Source organism: Aethalodelphis obliquidens, unplaced genomic scaffold (genome assembly GCF_003676395.1).
Source record: "Aethalodelphis obliquidens isolate GAN/ISIS:26980383/991018 unplaced genomic scaffold, ASM367639v1 scaffold6, whole genome shotgun sequence".
Lineage (NCBI taxonomy): Eukaryota > Metazoa > Chordata > Mammalia > Artiodactyla > Delphinidae > Aethalodelphis > Aethalodelphis obliquidens.
In genome coordinates this window covers 75,112,807-75,119,482 of record NW_020837950.1, presented here as the reverse complement: position 1 = coordinate 75,119,482, position 6,676 = coordinate 75,112,807, and the positions used below count along the sequence as shown (strand labels likewise).

Sequence of the window (6,676 nt, the reverse complement as noted above, 5' to 3'; positions counted from 1 at the left end):
GTCTGCGTGGGCTTGTTTCAGACGAGATGGTTCATTAAACGGGTAAGGGCAGGCAAACGCTCCTCACCCGTGGGAGGGGTCACTGGGGCTGGGAGAGACCTTAGGGACCCTGTGGTCCACAGTTCCCCCACTTGAGTCTCCAGGCGCTGAGCTTTGTGCAGGTGGTGAGAAGGGGTCAGATGGGAAAGAGCCACCTGCCACCTGTGTGCTCACTCTTGGCCTGGGGGCAGGGGCATTGACGAGGGGGCTCCACGCTGACCAGGCCCTGCAGTGGGCCCTGAGGCCAGACAAATGCATGACAGGGATGGGGTGGTGGCTCTTTTAGGTGGAAAAGTGAGTGGCATTGGGAAGAAACCCGAAGGAGGTGAGAATGTAAGCCTCCTGGGCATTCCTGGGGTTGGGTGTTGGGGGAGACATCAGGGATGTGGCCCAAGCGCCAGGCCAGGGCCTCCATGCAGTTTCTGGGCCTGGTGAGGCCTGTCCTATACAGGTTTTAGAGCCGAGCCAAGCCACCTGTCACCAGGACTGGCAGGGAAGAGTCCCCCTGCAGCCACCTGGAAGAACTGGAGTCCCCGCATAGCTGGTGCAGGGAGCAGGGCCAGCGATAGACGGGGGCGGGGGGCACGGCAATGTGGGCGCCCAGGCCGCTTCCACGGGCATCCACACCGCCATCCTTTAATCCCCTCCAAGAGTCAAGTGATGCTGGCCAGGTTCCCCAAGGACAAGTGGCTCTGTGATCCAGGACGGAGCAGGACACAGACACCTGGGGGCACCTGGGGGGGGGGGGAGGGGAGCTGGGTCTTCTGCTGTAGCCCATCTGGACCCGTGATGACCACCTCAAGTCACCAAGGTCACCTTTGTGTTTGTCAGAAGCCTCCGGACTGATTAAGTTATATCCCCCTGCCGCTCAGCCCTTATCTGCATATTTACTGAAGGTTTCCAGTGGATCAAGAGAGGTAGTCTGTGCCCCATTAATGTCTCTCATTGGATTTAATGATTTCACATAAAACTGAAAAGCATCTCAGAACCCTCCTGCAACCGGGGACAAAGTTGTGGGGATGGAGTTACAGACCAGAGGTCCTTGCCAGCTCTTGCTGGCTCCTGCCGCTGTGGCTGTCCCATCAGGAGGGCTTGGCCCACACTAGCGCCCTTTGTCAGGCCCTGCATGGATTAGCCCGAGGGAGGGAAGGTGCTAGAACCGACCTTTTCAGATCAGGAGGCTGAGGCGCAGAGGAAAGGGACTCGTCCCACCCCGGTGCTCATCCTCCCTCTGCCGGAGCCTTGTTAGGAGTGAGGACGAGCCCCCCCCCCCAGCCCATGACCCCTCCCAGAGCGGCCAGAGCAGCAGAAGGGGCACACCGCTTGCACAGCGGCTCTTGACCTCTGCTGGGGGTGGGAGGTGCGGGGGCACCCTCCAGGAGGCGGAGCCGGAGCTGCCTTAAAGCCAGCAGCGCTTTCATGCTTTCACCAGGAGCCACAGGGCTGGGCACTGGGCACACGGGCGGACGAGGGCAGATGCTCACTCTACGCTGTGCCCTACGTAGGGGCCATGAGGCCCGGGACCTGCCACCGGCCGGAGACACCCACGCACAAAAGGTAGTAACCGGCGCCCAGCCGCGATGCACTGTGGAGCGAGCTAAGGAATACAAGGGCGGGTGGGCTGGTGGGAGAGCTCCTAATCTGGGCTAGGAAGGGCCTGGAGGAGGGGATGTCCCTTGGGGGTTTAAAGCCCAGTGGAAGTGAGAGGAGGAGCAGGCAAAAGTCAGGAGGTGAGCCCTGGAAGGAGAGTCTCCAGGAGGCCCCTCTCGGCCCCAAAGCCTGAGGGGACATTTCCACCCTCCACCCAGGGCCCCGCCCCATCCCTCCCTGGCCTTCCTGGCCCAGGGTGCCCTTCGCTGACGCCCAGCACTCAGACTGGGCTGAGGAGAGAGCCTTTCAGACAAGCCTCTCGGGGTCCCCAGGGGCCTGGATGGCTTTCTGATGGGAGGGCAGGAGTGGAACCCCTCTTTTGACCCAGGGGCTAACCTCCAGTAGCGAGAGCCTACCCTGGGCTGCCCTGGCCTGCCGTCCACCAGTGTCCGCCTCTGGGTGCGGCCATCCTGTTTCCAGAGAGTCCTGGGTCCAGTCCTTCCCTTCAGGCTCAGCTCCCACTTCTCAGATAAGAAAACCGAGACCCAGGGAGGTTGTGACATTTGTGCCAGAGATGGGTCTGGAAACCGGCCACTCAGAGCTGGGGTCCAGGTCCTCCTCCGGCCCAGCACCAGCCTTGACAGCCACCGGGGTAGTCTGGACTGAGGGGCTCAGCAAGTCAGGCAGCCCAACTCCGGGGTGCCGCTCATGCACCTTGAGCCGCCTGGCGGCCCTGGGGCCTCCCTCCTTCCAGAGGGGTCTGCCGGTGCCCAGGCCCCGAGGTGCTCTGGGCTTCGCGTCGGGAGAAGGGCAAGCCAGCAGCCACTGCGAGGAGGCCGCGTGGGGTGGCTGAGTGTCCCTGTGGGGCGGGGGACCTGCCCCCCTGGCTGGGCCGTCGGGAAGCCCCAGGGGAGCAGCTGATGGTCAGGGTGGAGCCGGTCATCGGGCCAGGGCGGCAGGAGGCCAGCACGGGGGCTCTGAGGAGGTCCAAGCAGAGACCACGGGCCACGGCTGGGCGCTGGGGGCGGCGGTGGGACAGCCCAGCCCCAAGTCAGGGGTGGGCTTCGAGGAATATCACGAGGTGAGACAGACATACAGAGACCAGAAAGGGGGTTACTGGCTGTCTAGGGCTGGGGGCCGGGGAACAGCGGAGGCGTGCAGGGTTCTTTGTGGATGTGAAACGTTGACTGTGGTGAGGAACACGCAACTCAGTGGCCCTAAAAGCCACTGAATTGTGCACTTTGTGAATTGCACAGTATGTGAACCGTTCTCAACAATGCTGCTTAAAAAAGAGAGAAATTGGGACGTAGGCAGCCTCCCCAGGGGGCTCGTCAGGGCCAGAGGCACACCCTCCCCCAGCCGGACCAGAAACGCTCCTTTCCTGGACTTTAGAAGCAGCTGACGGACCCTGGGGGCAGCGCCCAGACCCCACGGGAGCTCAGTCCTGCCCGTTTCCCTACTTGGAGTCCCTTTGGCATCTCTGATCCCAGATCCTCCATCCCTTTCTCTTCCTTTCCACCCAGTTGCAGAGCCGGGACCACCGTGCTATCCCTGGAGTGGTCCACGGTCTGCATGTGGTTGCTGCGGCCTGTGGGCAAAGCCCAGCGCTGGCTCCTTCCTCTGGGTTTCCTGCCGACCGGCAGTCAGTCCCAGAGCCTCAGTCAGACTCAGCTTCGGTAACTTTGACCAAACTACAGGTGGTGCTGGGCAAGGCTGGGGCAGCTCAAATGCCTGGCTGTGTCACTTGGAAGTCTGAGTGGCCGTCCCAGGGGAGACACTCCACTGCCTTCTCTGTCACTGATCTTCGGAGTCCTCGTGCAGACACCGTCCAGTGTGGGCCCTGCAGGGTGCAGCTTGGTCCGGTGGCCGCCGGAGAGACGCTGGGATCATCCCCTCCCGCCACCGGCTCTCACGAGTGAGGTGGCTCCCACCAGCCTCCAGAAGTGGCCCGTTTCTCTTTTTCCAAGGTACCATTCTGAACTCGTGAACTTAAACATTTTGATGGGTTTTAATCCATGGCGTTTCTTATCCCCATTGAAGATCAGGTTGTCACAGTCTTGGCCAGTGAGGGGGTCTCTCCAGGCCACTGCCAGCTGCTTTGGACATGACGCTACTGGACCTAAACGCAGGGCCCCCGGCCTGATGCCGTGCCCAGGCTCACGGTGGACACTCCTGCCCCATGCCTCGGACAGGCCACTTCTCCAAGAGGCCCTCATCGTGAGAAATGCTATTTCAAGACGACGATGTGGGGCTTCCCTGGTGGCGCAGTGGTTGAGAGTCCGCCTGCCAATGCAGGGGACACGGGTTCGTGCCCCGGTCCGGGAGGATCCCACATGCCACGGAGCGGCTGGGCCCGTGAGCCACGGCCGCTGAGCCTGCGCGTCCGGAGCCTGTGCTCCGCAACGGGAGAGGCCACAACAGTGAGAGGGCCGCGTACCACAAAAAAAAAAAAAAAAAACCACGACATGGGGGCAAGGGATGGGCACTGCCAGGTTGCTCACTGTTTCTAGACCTTCAGCACAGAGCTAGAGGGAGATAAGGATGATATAGATATCGGTTAATATAGGTGACGTATAGATACACAATACATACATAGGATCTCTGGCAACCACTGATCTGCTCCATTTCTGTAACTGTCTCTCCCCCGACGTTACACAGGAGGAAGCACATAGAACACAGCCTTTTAGGTTAACTGTTTCTGCTCAGCCTGACCCTCTGGAGACGTGCTCGGGGCTGCTTGTCCTAACAGTCCGTGCCTTTGTGATGTGGAGTATTGGGTGCTGGGGCCACCGAGGATTTACCCTCACCCGACAAAGAACGCCGGGTCCTTACGGGCATGGCTGTTACAGGTGCGATGGTGCCCTCGGGGCTCCCCGTGCAGCCCAAGACCCAGAGCTGTTCCGGAAGATCTCTACTTTCGACGTGTGCATTCTTCTTCAGCACAGAGGACCACACAGGAGACGCGCCGTCTGGAAGATCCATCCCACAATTACTCATTCAGTTTTCCCAACAATATGATCGCTAAAAACATGAAGTGTTTTTGCACCTCTGCCCTCTCTCCCTACCCTCCTTCAGGCTGCTGCACGCCCCACTCTCCCATCGCAGCCTTGCCGGCCCGGGCCCCGAAGTAGCTGTACGTGTGACACTGTCCTTGGTGCCCACGCTGACGCGTCTGATCACATCAGCTGCAGAAGATCATTTTCCCATAGATTCTCGGGAAGGGCTCACAGGAACAAGATCTCTGAATTCTGACTTCTCCCACATGGATGACAACTTTTCTGTGCCCTTTGTACTTGCAAGTGAGTTTTTTGGATATAAAATCCTTGGTGTACACTTTCTTTCTTCAAATATCTGAAACATGTTACTCCATTGTCTTCTGGAATAAAGTATTGTTGTCAAAAAGTATGATAGTCTAAAATCAAAAAATAGAATTTTTTTAAAAAAGTAAAAACAAAAAATATAAAAAAATAAAAAAGTATGATAGTCTAATATTCTTTCCTATATAAGTAATGTGCTTTTTTCAAGATGCCCAAAGGATTTTTTTTTCTTTTCTCTTTAAAGTCCAGTAACTTTTCTAGAATGTGTCTGTGTTGGTCATTCTGAGCCAATATATCCAGGAACATGGTGTGCCCTTTCAACACGTAATTTTGCCTCTTTTGTATTCCAGGAAAATTGTCACGAACGATCATCTCCCCCAGGATAAAGTCTTGCAAAACTCCAGTGCACTGTCAGAACCAGTGAGCGCCCGTCCACACTGGGGGTGGCCCGGGGTTTGCTTGGCCACTGCCTGTAGAAGGACATGTGGATGGTTCTCGTCTGGGGCTGTTACACACTCGACCGTTAGGAACATTCACACCCAGGTTTCTAGTGAACATGCGTTTTCAGTTCTGGGATAAATGCCCAGGAGCAGTTACCGGCTCGGGTGGTAACTGTCCGAGTACCTTCCAGAGGGGCTGCGCCACCTCCCCACCCGGTGTTCACCAGCCCTCGCTGTGTCCCCTCGCTGACGTCAGCACTGATGGCTGGTTCTCAGCCACGTTTCCCTAACGAGCAGTCTCGCTGGACACCTTCTCACACATCCTCTGCCCCTGTGTCCTCTCCGTGACCTGCCTCCCTCCTCACGCCCCCTGCTCCTCCTCTAGCTGGACTGCTTTCCACTGTGACTTTGGGGAGTTCTCCTTTATCCCAGGCGAACCCCTGTCAGATACGTCCCCCGAGCCCACCGCCTGTCCTTCCGCCCTCTCAGCAGGGCCTTGCCCAGAGCAAGTCTTTGATTGTGATGAGGTCTTGTTTAACCATTTTCCTTTTTGCGGCGCATGCTTCTGGTGTCCAGTCTAAGCACTGCCTCGCCCTAGAGCCCAGTTTTCTACAAGTTTTATACTTTTGCACTTTACACTTAAGTCTGCGGTCCGTTTTAAGTTAACTTTCATGTAACGGGAGACTGAGGTGCCGGCAGACGTCCAGCTGCCCAGCAGGGCCTCTCACGGCATGTCCCCAGGTGGCTCCAATGGCCCCTGTGCTTGAGGGTGGGCTGGCACCATAGCCCAAGACGGGACCCCCACCATGCTGTGTCTGCTGGTACTCTCATCTGCTCTGGTGAAGCAAGCCTACCTGGCAAGGAGTGAGGGCGACCTCTGGCCCATGGGGCACACGCTGACGACAGCAGTGGACATGGCTCCTCCCAGGTCGAGCCTTCAGATGACACCCAGCCCCAGCCGATGCCCTCTTTTTTTTAATATTTTATTTATTTATTTGGCTGCGCCGGGTCTTCTATGTGGCACGTGGGATCTTTAGTTGTGGCAGGTGGGATCTAGTCCCCTGACCAGGGATCGAAGCCGGGCCCCCTGCACTGGGCGCGTGGAGACTTAACCACCGGACCACCAGGGAAGCCCCCCCCAGCCGACGCCTTGACTGCAGCCCCTCGAATGCAAGGACCCGACCAAGCCACAGAAGCTGGGGGTAAGTACCGTCTTGTAAGCCACAAGTTTGGGGTGACCTGTTCCACAGCAGCAGGTAACCAACATGGCTCGCGCCACCTGCCCGCATC

At 58.1% G+C, this 6,676-nt stretch overlaps 1 long non-coding RNA gene across 1 annotated transcript; it reads left to right on the top strand.

Annotated features, from left to right (window-relative positions):
- The first annotated feature begins 48 nt into the window (after positions 1–48).
- On the top strand, positions 49–6,434 carry LOC113619189 (uncharacterized). Its single transcript, XR_003432319.1, has 3 exons — positions 49–3,596; positions 4,288–4,928; positions 5,297–6,434. It is a non-coding gene; the product is annotated as an uncharacterized LOC113619189 (long non-coding RNA).
- Positions 6,435–6,676: the final 242 nt, after the last annotated feature.